This window comes from Caretta caretta, chromosome 3 (assembly GCF_965140235.1).
Source record: "Caretta caretta isolate rCarCar2 chromosome 3, rCarCar1.hap1, whole genome shotgun sequence".
NCBI classification, from domain to species: Eukaryota; Metazoa; Chordata; order Testudines; family Cheloniidae; genus Caretta; species Caretta caretta.
The window spans coordinates 32,371,756-32,392,290 of NC_134208.1; positions in this window are offsets into that span (position 1 = coordinate 32,371,756).

A 20,535-nucleotide genomic window follows, 5' to 3' on the forward strand; every position below is an offset into this window, starting at 1 on the left:
ATAATAAATGTTTGCTACTTGTACTAAAAATAATGATAATATGACATCTTTGTTTTTAAGTCAATTCATAGTAATACTAGTGGAGTTATCCTTACACCCACAGTATTATTAAAACTCAGTAGGCACACTGCGATTTTTAAACTATCATGTCATATTCCACAAGATGGGTGTCACAGAATGGAAGGTCCCTGTGAATCGACTAAGCCCATTGCCCTGAACCAGATAAGGTGAGCCCAATTCAGCCAATTAAAGAGGGTTGGAAGCAGCTCTGGATCTGTTGCTCCAAGAAGAGAGGACAGCCTCAGCTAACTGAGGCTGGGAAGCTGCCAGGAGCTGGAGTCCCAGAGGCACCTGGGATGGATGGCCCTGAAGCCTGGAGCCAAGGATTAAGTTAAAAGACTGTTTTCTGTGTGTTTGCTAACTAACCTCTGTTAAAAAATGAACCTTTGTGCAAAAGACTGGGCGTGGCAACACGTTTTGGGGCTGGAGGGAAGCTTGGCCTGGGGACAGTGGCACATTTATTGGAGAAAATATGAGAAGGAAAAAGAACTTGGAATGTGGACAGTAATTAACAAAACAATTTTTTAACGTATTGCAACTTCCCTCATAGAATCATAGAATAACCCTCCCACCCTATGTAGTCCAAGTTCATAGACCACTAGGGTTACCAGGTGTCTGGTTTTTGATGGTTGAAAAGGGACCCTGGTGGCTCCAGTCAGCACCACTGACAGGTCCGTTAAAAGTCCGGTTGGCAGCGCAGCAGGGCTGGCAGTCTCCCTGCCCAGTTCCGCATGTCTCCCGGGAGGCATGTCTGGCTCCTAGGTGAAGGGGAGGGCAAGAGCCAGCTCTGCAGCTCCCATTGGCCTGGAACTGGAGCCCACACCCCCCTTCCCTGTCCCAACCTCCTACCCAGCCGTGAGCCCCCTCCCACACTCCAACCCCCTGCCCCTTCTGGCCTTGAAAACTATTAATTAATTTTAATAGATCTTGTGGCTGGGGGGACCACTGGGTCATCTGGTCTGACCTGCACAGCACAAGCCATCACATTCCCCTCAGTTACCCCGGTATGGAGCCCAATAACTGGTCTGACTAAAGCTTATATTTCAAAAAGGCATCTGGCCTTGATTTGAAGATATTAAGTGATGGAGAATCCACCATTTCCCTTGGTACTGTGTTCCAATGGTTAATAATCATCATGTTCCTATTGTGCCTATTAAGCTCCTCCACTCCTGTCTGTTTCTGGCAAGTCTTTCAATGGTTCCCGAGCTCTGCCCCAGGTTTCTCATCTCAGCTTCCACAGCTCTTCGCCATGTTGTTTTCGGGTGGCCTCATTTTCAATTGCCTTCAGGAGTCCATCTTATTGCTACTCTGGTGATGGAATCAGTTTCCATCTGAAGCACATGACCAATCCATCTCCAGCGCCTCCTGGCAATGATGATGCTCAGATCCTCTTGGGTGCACTGTGTCAATAGATCTTGGTTTAAGATTGTTCTGGGCCAAAAGATATGGAGGATTTTTCTGAGGCAGGTTGTATGGAATGAAGACAGTTTGGCCATGTCATACTTTCTCATTCCCCAGCATTCTGCACTATAAAGTAGTGTTGAAAGTACGCAGCTCTGATAAATCTTGAGTTTGATTTTGGTATTGTATTTTGATGATTTCCAGACTGTATTTAAGCTTGTTCCACCATCCTGGCTGGTGGTGCTGTCCAAGCATGTGAATGTTTCTACACTGGTGAGAACATAATCCTCTATCTGTACTGGTGATGGAAAGGGCGTGGATGCACAGACCAGATTTTCACTCTACGAAATGTAATACAACAGTACTTAGAATGGCCATGGCAACTCTACATACATTTCATAGACTTTGAGAAAGCTTTTGATAGCATTCACAGGACCAGTCTACAGTGCATTCTGCGGGCATATGGAAGTTAAAGAGTCCTTTTAACTCAGTATTTTCTCCTCAATAAGGTATTTATATACTGTAATAAAGTCACCTCCTAATCTTCATTTTGATTTAACCTTTTAAGTCCCTCACTCTAAGGCATTTTTTCCAGCCCTTGAATCATTTTTATGGCTCATATACAGAGATCAAATCTCTTTCCTAGTCCTACTCACTACTCCCCTCTGTATACATTCAAGGATCACATTAGCTCTTTCTGCTAGAGCGTCACACTGGGAGCTCATGTTCACTTGTTTGTCTACTATAACCCCTACATCCTTTTCAGAATCGCTGCTTTCCAGGATAGAGTCCCCATTCTCTGAATCTATGAATAAAGGCTGCAGCACAGTGGCATCTGCAATCGGGCAGCGGTGAGCAAGGCCTGTTGGCACTTGAGCTTGGCACAACATTGTTTTTAGCTCCGGGTTCCCCTTAGCAGTCTCTCTTTCATTGTCACTGTGCCTACCAGTCCCAAACCATCTTCTTGTTCTCTCTTTCCAAGATGAAGGTCCGGAATGCCATCAGATCTATTTTTTTATTATTTTTACCCCATCCCTCCCTGCCACGGACCCTATAGTAAAAAGAGAATCAATCATAGAATATCAGGGTTGGAAGGGACCTCAGGAGGTCATCTAGTCCAACCCCCTGCTCAAAGCAGGACCGATCCCCAATTAAATCATCCCAGCCAACGCTTTGTCAAGCCTGACCTTAAAAACTTCTAAGGAAGGCGATTCCACCACCTCCCTAGGTAACACATTCCAGTGTTTCACCACCCTTCTAGTGAAAAATTTTTTCCTAATATCCAACCTAAACCTCCCATTCTACAACTTGAGACCATTACTCCTTGTTCCGTCATCTGCTACCACTGAGAACAGTCTAGAGCCATCCTCTTTAGAACCCCCTTTCAGGTAGTTGAAAGCAGCTATCAAATTCCCCCTCATTCTTCTCTTCCGTAGACTAAACATCCCCAGTTCCCTCAGCCTCTCCTCATAAGTCATGTGTTCCAGTCCCCTAATCATTTTTTTTGCCCTCCGCTGGACTCTTTCCAATTTTTCCACATCCTTCTTGTAGTGTGGGGCCCAAAACTGAAAACAGTACTCCAGATGAGGCCTCACCAGTGTCGAATAGAGGGGAACGATCACGTCCCTCGATTTGCTGGCAATGCCCCTACTTGTATATCCCAAAATGCCATTGGCCTTCTTGGCAACAAAGGCACACTGTTGACTCATATCCAGCTTCTCGTCCACTGTAACCCCTAGGTCCTTTTCTGCAGAACTGCTGCCGAGCCATTCGGTCCCCAGTCTGTAGCGGTGCATTGGATTCTTCCGTCCTAAGTGCAGGACTCTGCACTTGTCCTTGTTGAACCTCATCAGATTTCTTTTGGCCCAAACCTCCAATTTGTCTAGGTCCCTCCGTATCCTATCCCTATCCTCCAGCATATCTACCTGGTAACATAAGAGCATCTCCCTAAAGGGCCTAATCTTGAAAATTGTTCTGTCCCTTTGTGGAGATGTGGCTCAGCAGTGGTGCAGGTATCCATCCATGCAAAGCAATTTGCCCAGTCAAACCTTATGTCTCCTTCCCTACAGGCACCACCCAGAGGTGGGGGAGGAGGAGATTATGAAAATCAGAAAAATCCAGGTTACACAAACATTTCTTCCTATGAGTAACCATGGTTGACTTTTAACCACTTTTCTCTCACTTCAGTTCTTTACTAGCATGATCACTATAGAAATGTTACCAATATGTAAAGGTCTGTCAGAGGCAAATATAATAATATTTGGACAAATATTTGATTTTTTTTTTTACTGTAGCACCTAGGAGCTGTTGTCAAGGACCAGAGCTCTATTGTGCTAGGCACTGTACAAACACAAAACAAAAAGACAGCCACTTCCCGAACCAACTTACAATCTAAGTATAAAACAAGTGACAAAAAATGGATACAAACAAATAGATGGAGGAGCGGGGGGCAAGAAAACAATGAGACAGGACTGGTCAGCATGATAGGTCTTAGCACACCAGCAGCCTATTATCAAGTTTTTTATAGGCATCCTGGAAAAGAAGAGTTTTGAGGGAGGATAATGAGTTAGTTTTGCAGTTGTTTATGGGTTGCTCCTCTCCAGAGTAAGGGACAGCATGAGAGAAAGCATGGTGGGGCTAGGCTCTGAAGGGCCTTGAAAGTGAAGCTGAGTAGCTTATGTTTGATGTGATAGAAAAAGGGGAGACAGTGGAGGGATGCAAAGAGTGGGGTAACAGGGTCCAAGTAACCTGCTAGGAAAATTATCTTTGCAGCAGCATTCTGAATGGATATGAGCTGGGTAAGACTGTATTTGTCAAGGCCAGAGAGAAGGATGTTGTAGTAATTGAGACATGAGAGGAGAAAGCCTGGACAAAAGTTTTAGCTGTGTGGATGCATAGGAAAGGCCATATCTTAGCAATTTTAGGCAGAAAGAATTTGTAAGGTTTAGACATTGCTTAGATGCAAGGACCTAGAGACAGATCCAAGTCAAAGATGACATCAAGGTAACAGGCCCGCATAGTATGCAAGATGGTGGTAGTGCTACAGTGATCAAGAAAGGAGAAAATGGGGAAAGCTTGGGGGAATATTAAGAGCTCTGTTTTATCCATATTGTGCTTGGCTGATGGTTAGACATCTACGAGGAAATGTCCAAGAGACAGGCCAAGATTTTCATTTGGATAGGAGACAGGTCTGGAGAGAAGGTATGGAGAAGGAGAAGAGACAGGGACCAAAGACAGATCCCCCACAGAAAATTTGAAAGGGTAAGAGGAGGATCTTCTGAAGCAGTATTTCCCAAACTTGGGACGCCGCTTGTTCAGGGAAAGCCCCGGCAGGCCGGGCCGGTTTGTTTACCTGCCGCGTCTGCAGGTTTGGCCGATCGCGGCTCCCACTGGCTGCGGTTCGCCGCTGCAGGCCAATGGGGGCTGCGGGAAGCGGCACTGAGGGACGTCCCGGCCGCCGCTTCCCACAGCCCCCATTGGCTTGCAGCGGCGAACCGCGGCCAGTGGGAGCCGCGATAGGCCAAACCTGCAGATGCGGCAGGTAAACAAACCGGCCCGGCCTGCCGGGGCTTTCCCTGAACAAGCGGCGTCCCATGTTTGGGAAACACTGTTCTGAAGCATATGCTGAAGGAGAAATTAGAGAGGAAGGAGGAGAACTTGGTGAGTTACTTGGTATGCTTGGGGTTTCATCCCCGATACATCAAGCAGTTGCCCAGGATTGCTCAGTAGTATATACAATAAAAGGTTTTTTTCCTGTAGTCATTTATCATTATTGTCCATTGCTGATTTGGTACCAGATTGCCTCAGTGCATTGCTCTCTCTGGTGCCTCATTCTTTGGTCTCAAGGTTATGCACAGCTTTTCCTCATTACTTTTTTCTTATTTTTGATAGTTTGAAGAAATATTGTTGTTTTTTGGCCCACCCTTGTATTTATTCTGTTTTAGCTTATGTCTTGGGCTCCCCACCACCTTCTTTGCAGTATTTACAGCAATCCTGATGTGCATTTAATAAAATGTTTTCCCTATTTCTGTCAAAGACATGTGATCTAACGGAATGCAAATAGCAGGTGATTCACAGAAAATCTCATTAGCCTCATTGATTGCCTTTCAGCATGTTTTTTTTTTTTTCTGTTTTTGAGAGAGAGAATATTTACTAGGATGCTAATAAAGCTAGCCCATTCAACGGCTAATGTTTAGGTGGAAAAATGTACAGTTCAATATATGTTAAACTCAAAGGTTTATATAGCACATACAGTTTATATCAGAGGCAAGACACTGTTCATTACACTGTGTTGCCAACTCTTGCAATTTTATCACGAGTCTTGTGATATGCAGTGTTTTGCTTAAAGCCGCAGGTCCTAGAATCCAATGATTTATATGAGACTCTCAGCTTTCATTTTTTAAAAGTAAGTTTCTAGCCTTCATGGTTCGGGAGAAAAGCTTGAAAACTTGAATCCTAAGACTCAAAATCCAAAAGGAACCCAAATTTTATTATGTTTAAGGCTATCTCATGATTTTTGAGGGCCTGACTGATGGTTTCTGAATGCTTGGGGTTGGCAGTGCTGTAATAGCAAGGAGGCATGCTGTTTAAGGATGAAGTTACAGGGATTCTGTTGGCTTGAAAAATAACATTCCTGTAAAATGCTGTACCTTCAATAATTCTATATTTAAATATGATTATACAAATAAATGTAATTGCTTCTAAGATTCCTGTAAATGAAAGAAATTAGCTAAAAAGTCTGTTCCATTTGCTTATTTTGTGCATTGGCAACATTTTATCAGTTTCATTTTTTACAATTTTTTTTAAAGATCCGTTGAATTGATCTCACCCACAGCTCTGGGAAGAGTTCACATATATGCCTTTTCTCATGCTCTTCAGTAGGGTGTTTACTTGTAAAAGTAGCAACAAACCTGAAACTGAAGAGGCAGCAATCAGGCACATGAACAAAAAGAAGTGCAGGAGGGTTGGGCCCGAGAATTTTTTGCATGGTTTAATCTCTCAAAATCCAAACGTTTCTTCTAAACAAGAACTGGGGAGAATGCTATTGGAAGGCTGAATTGATGGGTCTTGATCTTGTGAGCCCTCCAGTCTAATGGGAGTTTTCCACATGAAGGACCACACCCTATTTTACTGTACACTCTGTGTTAATATATTAACATTAATTTTTGTGACAGAATTTAAGATTGTCTCAATTTGGATGAATTGCAATAATGTGTCAATTTTAGCAGGATTCTGAGATGCACGAAGAAAGATGTCAAATTAAGAATAGGGTATAAAAAAAACCCCAGTAGATATGGGAGCAACTCCTGCAGTAGAGGTAGTTTTAGGACTGCTGCAGCAGTAAAAATAAAAGCAGGAGAGACTTACTAGCTAACTGCCTGGGGATGAAAAAGAAGTCCAGTACACAGTGTCTCCCGACTCTAAAAAAAAAAAAAAAAAAAAAAAAGCAGCACTGATTGCTTTCACTACTCAGTGCAGACACAGTCTCTAAAGTCTAGAGACTGTCTGCACTGAGTAGTGAAAGCACATGCATTTACTACTGACATTAGTGGGAGTTACATATGTATGCCAGTAACTGAAGGCAGACTTTGGCTCCATGTAAACACCTTTCTGAAGAACTTAAACAGCATCTTTGATAAAACTAGTAGATTCTTGGAGATTAGAGGGAAATGCAATTCACCGCCAAACTACTATGCTTCACAAGATCAGCAGATGTATTCTTTCTTTAAAATATACATATCTGTTGGAGGTGAACCCAACATAAGGTCAAAAAGTAGACCAGGTCAGACTACTAATTTTGTCGGAGGAGTTACATTTGAAAAGTGTTATGGTTACCAACCATCTAGGAATCAAGCCTCCTTCAGAAGTAAAGCCAATGAGTTTTTAAGGCAGCTCCCCCTCACATGTTGTCAAGGTTCCTCCCCCACTCTGAACTCTAGGGTACAGATGTGGGGACCTGCATGAAAATCTCCTAAGCTTACTTTTACCAGCTTAGGTTAAAACTTCCCCAAGGTACAAATTAATTTTATCCTTTGTCCTTGGAATGACCACTGCCACCACCAAACTCTAACTGGGTTTACTGGGAAATGTAGTTTGGACACATCTTTCCCCCCAAAATCCTCCCAACCCTTGCACCCCACTTCCTCGGAAAGGTTTGGTAAAAACCCTCACCAATTTGCATAGGTGACCACAGACCCAAACCCTTGGATCTGAGAACAATGAAAAAGCATTCAGTTTTCTTACAAGAAGACTTTTAATAGAAATAGAAGTAAATAGGAGTAAAGGAATCACCCCTGTAAAATCAGGATGGTAGATACCTTACAGGGTAATTAGATTCAAAACATAGAGAATCCCTCTAGGCAAAACCTTAAGTTACAAAAAAGACACACAGACAGAAATAGTCATTCTATTCAGCACAATTCTTTTCTCAGCCATTTAAAGAAATCATAATCTAACGCATACCTAGCTAGATTACTTACTAAAAGTTCTAAGACTCCATTCCTGGTCTATCCCCGGCAAAGACAGCATAAAGACAGACAGAGACCCTTTGTTTCTCTCCCTCCTCCCAGCTTTTGAAAGTATCTTGTCTCCTCATTGGTCATTTTGGTCAGGTGCCAGCGAGGTTACCTTTAGCTTCTTAACCCTTTACAGGTGAGAGGATTTTTCCTCTGGCCAGGAGGGATTTTAAAGGGGTTTACCCTTCCCTTTATATTTATGACACATGTCAACGGGGGGAGGGGAGTCCAACCCTGTAATGTGAATGGTACAGCCCAGTGGTACTATCAACTACCAATTATTTGTTTGCCACAGATGGTCTAGGAGCTCCCTCTGGTTGAAGCCATTGTTTGAAGCACACTATTAAAGTGAGGCTAAGCCAGAGCTATCCCTTGGGTAGGGCGAACCAGGGCAACCGCTCCGGGCCCTGCACTTTTTGGGACCCCACAGGCCAGTGCGATTGGCTGGCACGGTCTGTCCCTGAAGAGACGAATCTGTCACTTCCACCCTGGGCCCCATACCCTCCTAGGGACGGTCCTGGGCTAAGCACACTGTAAGCGTTGGCTCTTCAGGCAGGGTCTTAGAGTGATCTTTGGCAACTCCGAAACAGGCCTCCACATCTCATAGTGTACTCACATTGTAGTTAACCTGATGCTTCTATTTAGGGCTGGGGTTACTGAGTGGTCCAATACTTTGCCTTGGTTGGTGCTGCAGTATCTTGAAAATGATGATAGCACACATACCTTAAAAAATGAGTTACCCTGTCAGGGATTGGTGCAGCATGGCTTCGGAATGACTGACATCCATGGACCCTGTTGCATTGACATCTCAGCATGATTAGGGTGCTGTGGCACCTCCCTAGAAACAGGTGATTCATGCTTTAAGATAAAACTGGTGCTTCACTACCTACTCTGGAACATGGCTCTTTGCCAGTGTTTCCCAAACTTGGGATGCCGCTTGTTCAGGGAAAGCCCCTGGTGAGCTGGGCCAGTTTGTTTACCTGCTGCATCTGCAGGTTCGGCCAATCGCGGCTCCCACTGGCTGCGGTTCACTGCTGCAGGCCAATGGGGGCTGCGGGAAGTGGCAGCTGTAACGTCTCTTGGCCCGCGCCGCTTCCTGCAGCCCCCATTGGCTTCCTTTGCAGACTGGCTTCTCTGCTTCTAACAGTTGGAAAGGAGAACAGGTCCATGTGTAGCTTTCATGATGTTTGGTGCACTGCTATGGCCATACTTTTGCCCGAACCCTGTCTGGCCAATGCTTGATGGTTAATGCAGTCTGGCCAAGCCCTGCAATCATTATTTCCAGTACCAAGATAAATGAGGTATTGCCTTATAGAGCTTGATCTTTCAGCATTCTTTTTCTGGACTTTGTGCCTCAGAGCCTGCTGTAGGGTCTCTGCCTATGTGTAGCTCTCTGAACACGTGGCCTCCCACTGGGTATATCTATTGATGCCATAGCTGGGTCCTGGCTTTGAAAAATCTACGGGGCTTCAGTTTCAGTGAGCCCGCATGCTGTCAGCATTGGTTGAGTGCAGTGCTTAATTTGTAACAAAAGAAGTGCCAGGGCTCAAGAAATTATGTGCTGGGGCTCAAGGAAGTTTTTTACATTCATAACTGATGCAGCAAACCCAGAGATGTCAGGGCTTTGAACTGCCAAGCCTAGAGATGCTGGGGCTTAGCCCTGGAACAAATTAAGCACTGGTTGTGGATTTTAAATATGCTATAGTATTATCTGTTACTGCTGATATCTATGGTGCAGTCTGCTCTGACTGTTTTAGCACTGCAACTTAAGTCTGTCTGCTGCCTTTCTACACAGCCCCCCCTTTACCAGATTGTTTTCCTACAAAATTGGTGTATTACTTGGTTGGGGTGGGAGAGGATAATTTGGTAAAGGGGTGTGTGCAGCAAGGCAGTTAAGAGGGTGATAGAAAGTCTACATCTCTAAGGGTGTAGAGTAACGTTGCAGTGTAGGGTAGTTGTATAATAGTAAGGCATATGCTTGTGGGAGGAGGAATAGAGTGCACACACTCTTAGGTGGCTTAACTTTTCATTTCCTTGCCTTTGTGGGTTTCTGTCAGGTATGTTTTGTGTGCAGCAATCCTAATTACTTGCCACCAAAGTTTGTGTTTTATAATGTTTAATTGGGGGATCAGTTGGGGACAAAAGTGTAGCTGATGATGGAAAATATTTTACTTTTCAGAAGCTGCACATGAATCTTAAAATGTCAGCATCTGTGCAGAAGCCCTCCTCTTTTGTTGGATAAAATCTGAAAGAAAGATGGAGAAGGTATTACATTCACCCAGCCCCATCAATCAGTTTTGTATGTGCCTAGCCCAATTGATCAGATTTGTGTGCCCACAAAGTAAACACTCAGTTATAATACAAATGACAACAAACAGGGGCCTGAAATCCAAAGGGTCTTTTTTTTAAAAAAAAAAACATATTTGTTGCACCAGATCTACTCAGGATCCACTTCCCTACTAAGTTCTATGTAGATAAACAATTGAGATCTCATCATTCAACAGTAAGAAGTAGGACTGCCATGGATAAATTTCAGCCAGATCCCAAATTCACACTGTCAGCATTCAATAAGTGGTAATTAATGTTGGAAAAGCTCATAATGACATGAACATGTACATAAAAATAAGAGAATCATTCCAGAATCCCCTTTAATTTGCTATCAGTGATATCTGACCTCTTGCAAACTTTGTAAGATTTATGGAAAAATCAATTAGTGAATGGGGTGAGTCTTCCATCTGTGATGAGGATGCCATGAAATCCAACCATTCTGGATCAGAGCAGTAGCTGTATTAACTCTCCCATAGGCTCTGACAGTCTTCTGGGATTACCAGTCAAGTTGGTAAACTGTGTCAAAAGGAGGTAAACTGATTGGGTGACTGCATAATAGACGATAGATTCCTAGTGGAAAAAAAGAGAGAACAACCCAATGTTAAAGCCTGGATAACCAGGACAAGTGACACATTAGTCATGGAAAAAATGACATACTAGTAATGGAAAAAATGACAGTAAGAGAGAGGTTCTCTCAAAACTTGGCTCCAATATTCTCCACAATACTTATAATCCAAAAAGATGTAATAAATATTTCATCCCTTAATATACAAGAATACCATCTTTTCTAGGTTCCCTTATAATTGTATTGTTAAAGAAGAGAAGCAAAGCACAGCACAGCACGTTGCTTGAAGGCATGATAGCTAGTAAGTTTATGCCTTTGGTTGATTTGATCTGAATATTAACATGTGTTTTATGTTTGGAAATTTTAAAAACTGTTAACTACTGAATGCCCATTGGGGGCCAAATTGTGGCCTGGCTTGCACAGTGCACAAGTGAGTAAGGTGCATAAAATGCCCTTTACTCCCTTGCTTTGGTGACTGCATGATGAGTAGCAGTACAAGAGGGGAAGTAGGTTCTTTGGAACCACTATACTTCATTCCCCAACACAAGTGGGTGGAAATGGGTTGAAAGTGGGTGAAGACTTCACTCTAAGTCCCCAGCATGCCCTCAATCTACTGGCATGTCAGAAAATGAATCTTGTGCTGGGTATAGACCTGTGCAGTTTACTCTCTCACTGGAGGAGCAGAGAGACCAGGAGGGAGATTGTGACACTCTAAGCCCAGTTTATTTACTCATTGTTAACTTTTCCTAAAATAAATTAATAAAACCCTTAACCTTTTTGGTACTAAGCTGCTGGTGTACACCAGTGAGGAGCCAGCACAAAACATTTGTCCAAATCTAACTTGCTTTAGTCACACAAGTAGTCCCACTTTTTTGAATTGGAGTATGAATGGGTGAATAAGGTGAGCAAGATTTGACCATTATTTTTCTGTGATCCATAAAAACTTAGGGTAATGGTTTCAAACACAGGCACACAACATTAGGCATCTAAATTTAAATATAGACTCCTTAATATGTAGGATTATTTTCAAAGGAACTGAGTCCCTACAGCTCCCAAAGTAGTAAATGAGTGTTGTAGTTCCTTAGCCACTTACTTAGGAGCCAGCTTCAGGCATCTTAATATGAAATTGTTGGTCTTACTGTCTATTTTTTTTCCCTGCAGTAATGGAGAAATAGATTTTTTTTAATAAAAAATGAGACTCTAGAAAATGTTTCAATCCACATGATAACATTTAAAAGTAGCTCTGATTTGCACCTAAAACATTGAAAACATTCTTTTAAGTGTCAGGAAACTAGTAGACTAAATTCAAGATACTGGATGACTTCATCTTTATAACCCATCAACAAGAATTAGCTCAATAATCATGTTACAGCAAGTCAATCTCTGGATTTAATTTACTATCCCAAGGAAATCACAACTTTTTAAAAAAAATTTCTTTATTCACATCTTAATATTTTCTTACATTTGCATGGTAATATTTTTATTTCATTTGCACTGCATTTGGCCTTTTATTTGCAAAGCTATCGTTTTATGATAATGCCCTTCACAATTTGCAATTGTTGTTGGGCAATGATAGACATGTTGCACCTTGTTACTGGCCTTGTTGCAAGAATTAGAACAGATGATCATAATGATCCCTTCTGACTTAATATCTATGGATTTATATTTCAAACAGTGGAAGTTAGTGGAGAATCAGGCCTCTTAATTTCTGCTCTTTTCAAAGAAAGTAAGATTACTACTAATCAAATAGGAAAAGGACATAAAAGGTAGGTGCAAATTATTTCCCAGCTTCTAAGAGGACAGTCAAAATGGAAAATGAAAAAAAAAATCCTTAAAAATTAGTCTTGTAACCTAGTCCAGTGGAACAAATTTGAGAATGCAGAAAGCAGGGTTATAATTTATATTCCTAGACAATAAAATGTGAAATATGTTCCACAGGAAGTAGAGAAAATGTTATTCCTTCACAATATAAATGAATTTTAAAGTGCACATATGTTAAATATGCATCACATTGATAAATTCTTTATAAATGCATAATATATTTATATTGCTCCAGTACTGTGCTAGGTTTTTTTTGCAGGAAAACTCATGATGGTGGGATTCCTGCCTACAAAGTATAAAAGCATAATTTAAACAAATAGATTAGCTACTGTACCTTTAAGATACTTAAAGGGGTCAGGATGGTGTGGAAAATGAAATGTAGCCATAATTGTTAAGGTGTGTGACATACTTTATATGGTTTATGCTGTTATACCTATACCAAGATGCATTCAATTAAAGAACTCATCTCTGATATGTATTCTAGCATGCTCCTGGGAACTAATCCAATGTCTTTAGCTATCTGTTTTACATGAAACCAATTACTGTAATGTCTTTAATGTCTAAGTGTTATTGTTGTAAGTGCCATTTTACCATTGCCCTGAGTATTTATTTCTAGGATATCTATCTACTATTCAAATTTATTAGGCTTTCAAGAATACTTTCTCCACAGGGTCACATTAGCATTTATGTATCCCTCAGACAGATAGTCAAGTGAAGTTTAATAAGATAAATAATCAGCTTACTTAACTCAGGTTTCAGAGTAACAGCCGTGTTAGTCTGTATTCACAAAAAGAAAAGGAGTACTTGTGGCACCTTAGAGACTAACCAATTTATTTGAGCATGAGCTTTCGTGAGCTACAGCTCACTTCATCAGATGCATACCGTGGAAACTGCAGCAGACTTTATATATACACAGAGAATATGAAACAATACCTCCTCCCACCCCACTGTCCTGCTGGTAATAGCTTACAGATGGGTGTAATCCGCCCCTCTGAAAGTGCATGGGCATCTCCAGTGGTTCTAGTTCCCAAATCAGATGGGGAAATACGTTTTTGCGTGGACTACCGTAAGCTAAATGCTGTAACTCGCCCAGACAACTATCCAATGCCACGCACAGATGAACTATTAGAGAAACTGGGACGGGCCCAGTTCATCTCTACCTTGGACTTAACCAAGGGGTACTGGCAGGTACCGCTAGATGAATCTGCCAAGGAAAGGTCAGCCTTCATCACACATCTCGGGCTGTATGAATTTAATGTACTCCCTTTCGGGCTGCGAAATGCACCCGCCACTTTCCAAAGACTTGTAGATGGTCTCCTAGCGGGATTAGGAGAATATGCAGTCGCCTACCTTGACGATGTGGCCATATTTTCGGATTCCTGGGCAGACCACCTGGAACATCTACAAAAAGTCCTTGAGCGCATAAGGGAGGCAGGACTAACTGTTAAGGCTAAGAAGTGTCAAATAGGCCTAAACAGAGTGACTTACCTTGGACACCAGGTGGGTCAAGGAACTATCAGCCCCCTACAGGCCAAAGTGGATGCTATCCAAAAGTGGCCTGTCCCAAAGTCAAAGAAACAGGTTCAATCCTTCTTAGGCTTGGCTGGTTATTACAGACGATTTGTACCGCACTACAGCCAAATCGCTGCCCCACTGACAGACCTAACCAAAAAGAAACAGCCAAATGCTGTTCAGTGGACCGGAAAGTGTCAGAAGGCCTTTAACAAGCTTAAAGCGACAGACAGTGGGGTGGGAGGAGGTATTGTTTCATATTCTCTGTGTATATATAAAGTCTGCTGCAGTTTCCACGGTATGCATCTGATGAAGTGAGCTGTAGCTCACGAAAGCTCATGCTCAAATAAATTGGTTAGTCTCTAAGGTGCCACAAGTACTCCTTTTCTTTTTACTTAACTCAGTGCTTTCCACTTTCATTTACATACAATGACCTCTTACCGGTGCTTAACCTTCCACTGTCCTCATCTTAAGTTTTCAATGAAAGCCTATATGAATTTTTGCTTATAATCTTCCAGTCTCCCCTTCTGATGTGTGGGCCATGTTAATTCATCCCTTCTGAAGAACCACACTCTGGCAAACTTTGAGAGTGAGTATGATCTAATGGTTAAAGCACAGCAGTGGGAGTCCACATATATGAGTTCTGTTCCTGGTTACTATAATTTATTACTTCTTTGCAGTAGTACTCAAATGCCCCTACCTGAATTAGAGCCTCAGTTCTGCTACTGTCAGACCAAGTGTCTTTGCTTAAGATATTTCTCCTCTCTGTGCTTTAGTTTCTCCAGCAGTACAATGGGAATAATTATCAACTACACACAGGTGTTGAGAGACTTCATTCATTAATATATTTATCTCTTAGAGCAGGTATAGAGCAGTTCCAAATGGAAGCGGGGGAATGGTCCTGCTGTTGTGGGGAACTTTTCTGGCTTATACACTACCCCGGTGAAATGGGCTAGCGAAAGGATCTGAGTCCTCGCTCCCACTTCCTTTACCCAGAGGCTGCCTGACCTCAGAGGCTCCCCTTCCACTCTTGTGTGGCAGAGTCCTCATAACCCCAACAAGGCTGGGCCCAGGATTCCTCGGGGACTCGACCCACAAGCTGTCATGGTCACTTAGGGTAGGGGTTAGGGTGTTCCCACTCCAGGGTGCTCTCTCTGCACTGGATGCTTCCCTGACCCACTGATCATTACATACAGTTCAAAGCAAATATTTTTTTTAATTGATTGCTGTTTAATAAATTGTAAGAAAAAATGGGAAAGGTTAAAGGAAAACACATAACCCTACTCTGTGGCATGAGGACATCACAACCAGCAGTCTCTGGATTGTAAGGGAAGTTCAGTCTTTTTCCTCACAAGTCCCAGATCTCCTTCTCAGGCCCTGGCTGTGCTTCAGAGATGCTGCGGGTTGGACACTTGCTCTGGCGGCAGCCACATGCCCTCAGACTTCAGGTGGCAGGACCCTTCTTCCCAGCGTCACCCCTGCCCCGTCAAGGTTACAATCCCCCTCCAAGTCTGGCCTGCCAGGTGTCTTGGCTGGGGGCATCTCTCTGTGCTGGGCCTGCTGCCCAGGGTTCCCCTCGCTCACTGCACTTGGCTCGGGACTGCTCCAGCTCCAGTTCCACTCTGCCTCAGCACGGCTGCTGCTGCTGCTCTGCCTCCAGATCCCTGGGCTGCTTCTCTGGCCTCTCTGGCTCTGGTTGCTACAGCTCTCCTCCCAGGACAGGTCTGCTCTCCAGGCTGCTTCTGTGACTCTGCTCCCAACACAGCTTGGGCCCCTGCTCCACAGTTGCCAACTTTCACGCAGTAAATAAGCACCCTGACTTTCACAATAAGCCAAAAATCAAGCTAATCCCATTTCAATAAAAGGCTAAAACAAGCCAATCCCTAAGAATCCAAACACTCTATGTGACTAGATCCCCCCAGTATGCAGTCTGCGACTGTGGTGGGCCCACTGTGCACCCCTGACTCCCCCCCCTTGCTCCTGCTTGCCCCCCCTTGCCAAGAGCTGATAAAAAAATGCAACAAGCCAAAAACTAGCCAACAAGCAACTCACAAACCAATTAAGCCAAGACCAACCCCAATTTCTGCATTTTTTCCCCAGGTTTGACATGTCTGCCCTGCTCTCTCCTTAGCTCAGCCCCACTCTGTCTGACCCAGGCAATTCCAGCTCACATGGAGGACAGGACCCCCTGGCTTCCTGACTCCCTGATTAGTTTGCCTGCCCTGTCAATGAGGCTGACCTGGAGCATTGGCCTCTCCCCATTGTTCCTGGGGACTTTCAGTCTCAGTGTCCTGATTTCCTATCGACCCTGACCCTTCCCCTTCCTTTTGGTACTGGGAGCTAGCCAACCAAAACACCGCCACTGAGTTTTCGTAAGGGGACAACAGTCCTTACACAAATCAAAATTCTCCACTCAAATGCAGTGATGGCAGAGTTTTACATGTATTTTGCATAGATGTAAATGACTACACAAGGGAAAGAACCTTAGAATCAACTGATTGGAGCACTGGGTAACTTGAGGGAGGTCTGCAAAGGTGGCTTACTGTCACTTTTGCATGCCCCAAACCTGTATAACACAGTTCAAGGCAACTGGGATATACAGGTGGTCCTTCAAGGGCACCCACTTTAGGCTCCTGGCTCCTCAGCCATCACCTCTCTTGGGTGGAGATCTCTCTCTCCTGACCAGGGTATTTCCACACTGCACTCGTTCCCTGCCTAATATCCCTGACATCCCTAATATCCCCAGCAAGCCAGACTGCCTAAACAGGCCAGCGTCTGCACTTTGCTTTCTCTTTGAAGGCTATGAATAGCTGTAATTTCCAGCAGTTATGAGTTACCACAGAGCTCTTCCTAAGTAGACGCATTTGCCCCCTCCGGTATTTGTTTCCATACTTTGGGAAAGTAACTTGATTCCTCTTGTATACTGACATGGGGGGATCCACACCCCTCCTCCCTGTCATCTATACTATTTGCATTTTGGCTACAACAGTCTCTCACAGGTTTGAAGCTAACTGAGGTCTGATTTATCCCTTCTGCTTACAGCACCCCTGACCAATCTGGGCCTGCATAGAAATCTTTGCTGTAGGTAGAGCGAAGGCTTTTCCATGAGGAACTTTAACTGAGATTTCACATTCGAGGGACATTTGGTGGGGTTTCATGACATGGGGCTTAACTTAATTTTAGCAGTCCCAGTGTCTCTCCATCTAATGAATGTCTTTCCACTGACTACCACCTTTCGCTCCCACTGCGGGGTACAGCATGACATGTGGGTGGTGGTTTGGGGTGTGAATGGCTTAGCATGAACAGTATGTGTAATTGGCAGACTGGATGTGTGACTCCCTGTCTCCAGACAGTTAGTCACACAATTAACTATGAGGTTGGGGTATAGCTGCCCCTTCCAGCACTGCATTGTGTCTCAGTGAGCAGAGAGGAAAATCATGGGCAAAGTGACCCTGCTGGCCACATATGGAACACTGCTATTCCAATCTCAGGGCTTCTTGGAAGTGGTTTCCCTCCCCACTGGATGTGGGTTTCTGCTTGGGCCTGATCCTTGTGCTCTGATCCCATTTCATTCCTGTCAGGTTTTCTATCAAACCCAGGCTCAATCCCCACAAAATGGTCAGCCCACTTCCCAGCTATAGTTACATATCTGGGATTTTACCTATTAACTGAGATTTCAAGTTGGGGTAGCAGAGTGTACAGAATTGTTCAGAACCCATTAATTTGTAGGCCTCATTGACTGTAGTAATCCCTCCTTCCCCCCCTCCCAGTTCCCCATTTTCATACATAACCCTTAATTTGAATTTAAAAAACCTCACCATTGGTCATTTCTCCTTTTTTTTTGAACCCCCCAAACCCTCTCATAAACCTTTCATAGGTCAGCTTAAACTTTTGCAGAAAAGCTTGTTTACATCACTCATAATTTTTATAGTTCTCTCTGTCCATTAGAGGGGAAATGTCCAAAGCCTTTGTCCCTCACAATAGTAGAGGCACATGCCATACTATGTCCATCAGCTTGTTCAATTCACGCCCTGTTTCTAAGGCAGTGGTTTTCAACCTGTGATCCATGGACCCCTGGGGGTCTGCAGACTCTGAATGGATATGCAGCCCCTTTGGAAATCTTGGACAAAGTTTTTTTTTTTTTTTAGGGGACTGCAAATTAAAAAAAGGGTTGAAAACCACTGTTCTAAGGTATTTAAAAACACATCCATGTCATCACCCGCTCTAAAGTGGGGAAGCATTTTAGAATCTGTGCTACCCACCGAGATGGGTTTTTGCTTCACCTATGGTTCTGTGGGTGCAGTTTCTCCATCTGGAGCTGTTGATGTTGCTCCTTGTCCTTCTCCCTTTCTCCTGAAGCTGGTACTTGTCTTCTCTCTTGTACTGATGCTGCCTCTCCCGATTCGCTCTGTTGCTCCCTGTCTGCAAGCAGGTGGGTTTCTACTCACACTCTGTCTCTCTCCCATCAGAGCCTCTCTAGCTCTAACTTTCAATCTGTCCACAATTCCTGTTGCAGAGGTGCCTTTGATCCCAATGGAATACGGTTGCTGCCTCTATCAGCTTCTCTCAGGGCTCCCTTCAAGGAGTCAGTTACAAGATTTCCCCTGCTTGATGGACCCTCTGCCAGTAGGCTGGATGCTTCTTAGGAGCATGGACCATCATTCCTTTTCTGTACAGCAGATCTACTAGCTCAATAGTTCTCAACCTATTTACCATTGTGGGCCACATATGCAGCTCTTTGTGTGTTATGTGGGCCACACCCACACAATATATATACTACCTGTATGGCCCTGAGGATGTCATATGGGCTGCAGCAGTGTGCCGATAAGGCCGCAAGTGGGCCGCGGACTGAGAACCACTGTACTAGCTGCACTCTGTTCTGTTCCCCGGTATTGAGCTGCCTTTTTTTTTTTTCCCATAGCTCAAGCAGCTGACCTTTCTTCAGCTGTTCATAATTCGTTTTTCTCTGTCTCTTTTAATGATTTGTTTCCCAAAAAAACTATGAGACTTCTCTATGGTTTTCCCTTCTATAGTACTTGCTTATACACTGCTGGTACTATGGCAATTCACATTGTCATAGATCACAGTACCCTGTACTTCCCCTCTGGGATTTGCCAACGGCACCCACTCTAGACTCCTGGCTCCTCAGCTGTCACCTCTCTTGGGCAGAGACCTGCCTTTCTCTCTCTCCTGACTGGGGGTTTTGCAGGCTGCGTAGTTCCTGCCTCCACGGTAATATCCCCAGAAAGCCAGGTGGCATAAACAGGCCAGTGTCTGCACTTTGCTTTCTTTCAAAGGTTATGAACAGCTGTAGTTGCCAGCAGTGAAAGGTTACCACACAGCCCTTATAAGCAAACACATTTATTCTTAAGATCGAAGTATTACAAAGAAAATGTAAAAAAAAATCAATAAAAGTTCCTGTACACATGCTCAAGACTTACCAGAGGTCACCCATCAGTTTTGTGGGGCTTCAGTTGGCCAAAGTCCTTCCAACCCTTCCAAGGGAGGATTCAGGCTACCTGGGATGGAAGGTCCTAACCTTTCTGGATCAGAAAGAAGGCCCTTTTAAGTCAGTTTAAACTCAGGTTATTTATCCAAAAGTCTTTTCTTGGTCTTAGATGCTGAAAAATCCAGTTTGAACCAGTATATATGAGTAGGTGGTGGTGCCACCCTGGAGATATTACAATCTTAGGGAATTTGCTTAATCACCCTGACTGTTCTTAATTCTTGGAGCAGCTGTGGTTACCCTCCCCCATAGAATTACACACAATCCTTGGGCCACGATATACACTTAATGTGATAAAATCACCCAAAAATATTGCAGGAAATTGCCATATCTGTCACACCTGAATGTAGCGTAATGTCAGAAAAATGATGCTATAAACATGTGTTTTGATTTTATATGAAACATATATAACGCAAGATAAATAACACAGGAAATCCCCTGACTTCTGCTTTATGCAGGGTTGGGTCAACTATGTGCAACACAGCTGAGCTACAATATAATTACAGATGGTTTGATTTCCTGATTTAGGAGTTTAAATTCTCAACTACCACTTTGCATTACCGTAGTTTTTTGCATTGAATTTCTTAACGCTGATGGTGAGATAGGAGTTTTAGGGAAAACAATAGTAAAACATGCATTGAAATAAACACATTGTGCAAAGGAAAATTCCAGTGAACAGAAAATGATTATTTATTAAGTAATTGTTCCGCACTGTGCAGGAGGCACTGGGGGGAGAGGGAGGCGCAGTGTCAGGGTGTGCTTGGGGGAGGGGGCAGAACTGGACGGGAAGAGACGGAGCGGGGGAGGAGCTTGGGGGAAATGGTGGA